A 3,771-nucleotide genomic window follows, 5' to 3' on the forward strand; every position below is an offset into this window, starting at 1 on the left:
GTCTGTTACCTTCCAAGCATTGAATAATGCCGGTACCCAATTAACACCTGGGTTGAGAGGAGTAATTGAGGTAAAGCGCCTTACTCAAGGACACAACACGCATACATGGCCACGGCGGGGCTCGCACCCACAATCTCACGACCATTAATCCTGTGCTCTACCGCTAGACCACACGTGCAACTTCAAAACAAAAGTCAAAATAAATTTATTTTCTCGCTTAGTTTAACTGGACAGCCTCGGGAGAGTATTGAACAAAAGCAAAATTTCAAAAAAACGCGAATCTTGTACAAACAACTTGATCTTTCCGCAAGCCCTAGCTGTTATAGTTGCATTCAGGCGGTAGTCCGTTCGATACAACTCAAGTCACCAGGTTAGTGATTTCACCATTTTAAATGCATCAATTCCTATCCAAGTATTCATCAATTTCAAGAATTTCGTTCCCCAATGGTATTGTACATTTTCCATGTATTTCCTTCAAAAGGGCGCCAAGGAATACCACATTTGCCGAATCAGTATTCAGACATTCGTCTCTATTACTATGGATATCGCGGAGATACGTATATGTCAAGACGCTAATTGGTACGGTGGGTAAATGCAAAGGCAAATCCCATATGGATTCCGCACCCGATTAGGAATGACTTTTGAAAAGGTTAGGGTTTTTGCCACTACAAACGCTTTACTACAAATAAGCAGTGGGCTGAGGGCTTGTCGTTTGAAGGACTCACTTATATGTACGGATGGGGAAGGCCTTCATGAGCCCCACTTAAGCTTCGATCGTTTGTGTACATGTATTCGTATGCGATAAGCCAGGAGCCTTGAAGCAAATGTCACTCTGACGTTGAGTGACAACGTCAGGGTTTCAAGTTTGAAGGAGAAAGTAACTAAGGTTCTGTGATAAGCCTTTACAGTCGACTATAAGGACTGCGTGGCAACATCAAACTGTAAGGGCCGTGGGATTAGAACCAGAGAACCCATAGGAAGACAGCAAACAAAACTTTGGAACAATACATTCTTTATTGTTCATTTTTTTCTGCAATGAGGATCGGCTGTTGGCGTCAAAGGGGTCTAGTCAACGCAGAGGGCGCTGTTTTGAATCTTAAAGGGCTGAAAAATCGGATTATAAAAGAGCAACATTTTCCACAATTCAAATGGATTCAAGAACAGAAGTTCCAAGTAGGTAAACTCAGTACAGCAAATCACATCTCTTTAGCAACGTTCCAATTTACCTATACTGAGTGGTTTGACGCCAAAATCACGCTTTGTAATTGAAAGGTTTGGCTTTTGCATCACAGGGCCATTAGAGAAACTCTCGTTCAAAACTTACACATTGGAATTCTCGGTGCTCGAATCAGATGCAAAAAAGGCGAATCAGACAAGAGGTCGCCCGACCACAGCTCAAGGCACACCACAAGGGAATGATAACCATCCACACTTGTTGTCTCTCCGTCTTAAATGCGGACTGCACTTTCCCTTTTCTGGTCACGACAACAACAGCCAGCTAGCAATGTCATGTCCCAGATAGAACGGGTGAAAAAAAAAGAAGCTAGAAAAGAGATTGTAGGTCCGTGAAATTCGCCCGTCCTCTCTCGAGGTGGCCCCGGGCGAAAGCCGTGGTTGACAGGGTGTTGCAAACAGCTCTCCGTTTCAGGGCCAGCGGCACGGCCCGTCAATTTGCAGCCTGATCGAGATTGTAAATAGCCCGTATTACGTCCGTAGGCTGGGCAAATGATCTGCGAATGAGCTCCCGTGGAGTGAAAGCTCGTCTGACTTTGCAAAAAGAAGTCCTGGACCCTGGAAAAAAAGGGGACCAGCCATCCGACCTGATACTGAGGTATTGGCGTTTATCTATACTGGGGAAATATCAACACCTTGTGTTTGACTCAGTGCGGTATGGCATTCTTGCCAGAATCTAATACCCGTCCGGTTTATCGTGGCCAAGAAAATGAGGACACCAATAGTGACTCCAAAGGATATGTGGGGAATGGGGCTGGGAATAAAATGAACGATATCTTCGGAGTGTTGTGTTGATAACAGACATCAAAGTGTGGACGGCTTAAGACCGTCGAGAATGAAGTGGTGAGAGTTTTGAGTTAAGATGCAGTGGTTAATCTTAATTAAACTGAGGCACATTCACCCGTATAGGTATTCCACGCTATTGATAAAAGTACACCGAATGGACCTTTCTCAGGGAACGCCATCTTGAAAATCAAATTCTCATTCGAACATGACCATGATTTCCCGGTCAAAAGATCAAGATGATCTGGAGCTCGATGCCTCCTTCATGCAATTTCTCAACGGTCGTGCCTGTACCCCGACTCGTTTACGTGCATAATGATATGGGCCTTCGAGACAAGCACCCATCTGCTGCTCTACCGGTATACATGTATAATACATGTAGATGGGTGCCTCGAAAGCTAGCATCATTTTTGCACGTAAACGAGTCGGGGTACTAGTGTAGGACCGTTGAGAAATTTCCTCATGTTAGGGAAATTTTGTCATGTTCGTATCGGGCTCCAATTCCTCATATTTCTGGGAAACGAAAGCCCTGTGCGAACTGCAATTCACGGATAGCTGGCCTTACAATGTAAGTAGTTCCCACCAAATAAAAACAATTTCAGCTCAGAAAACGTCACGGATGGAAAAGTAGGAAAATAGAAGGTCCGACGTTGACGGCGGTGCTGCGGCGTTAACTACTACACGGAGATTTAAGTTCGGCCACTGTTTTAGGCTTTATATTAAAATATCCTTCTTCAAAATGCAATGAAACATGACCTACCTAGAATACGGATTGATGATGCTTCGGGGGAATTTGAGCTATCCATCCGTTTATAAGATTGTCAATCAACAGTAACTTTGCGAGATTCACTCGTTCACCGCACACACTATTTACGCCGCCATGTTTGTCCGCGTTATTTGCCTCGCTATGATTTTCAAGGTGGCGTACCCTGAGAAAGGTCTATTACACGTTTACAAAGAGGAAACAACGGTTCATCCTTCACCAAATTCATGCGATCAGGTCATAGCACGTTATTCATATCAAAGGCAATAACCGTAAACTACCATCTTTACCCTCGGACGTTTTTCAAGTGAACAAATAGAATGCGTGACAATGACATGGAGTACACCCGTTATGACCTTTTAGGTACGACAAAACCCATTAAAAACCGAATGGCTCAATAAGCGTTTAGGTTCAGCTCTCTAAAGGAAATAGACACAACTGTGTATGCACACGGTATTTGTTTCCCTGGACACGTTCTCCTCATAATGAGAAACACGTGTGCATTTAAAGTGATAGGAAATAAGTATTGTGTTCAATCATATTTTCAAGCCGCATTTTGCAAAAGGCATATTTATACGAGCTCGCGAATTCTCGCCGTTTACAGCTCCAAAAATAACGGTCTAAGTCTTTAGACCATTACCAAAATCGCTTACACAATGCTGCGCCGCTCTCAGCAAAATACAAACAGAGTTAACGTTGTAGCACGTACGGCTTTTATCCCGTCTGTTAATTGCACGTCATATGCTTTGATGGATGGGTTTTAATTTAATTTTCTGGAAAGTAGCAGGGATAACCAATTTGGAGACAGTGCCGCAGATTTCCAACTGCGAAGATATATAAGTATATACTGGTATAGTGCGGAGTGACGAAATGGTGCAGCAGTACACGTTAAAAATGAGACTGCATTCCTTGGATGTTATGCCAAAATGATGATGCAATGATGAGTTATCCGGGGGGGGGGGAATGTGTGAAGGGTGAAAACTAGATGTATT

The sequence above is a fragment of the Patiria miniata genome, unplaced genomic scaffold (assembly GCF_015706575.1).
Source record: "Patiria miniata isolate m_02_andy unplaced genomic scaffold, ASM1570657v1 HiC_scaffold_7, whole genome shotgun sequence".
Lineage (NCBI taxonomy): Eukaryota > Metazoa > Echinodermata > Asteroidea > Valvatida > Asterinidae > Patiria > Patiria miniata.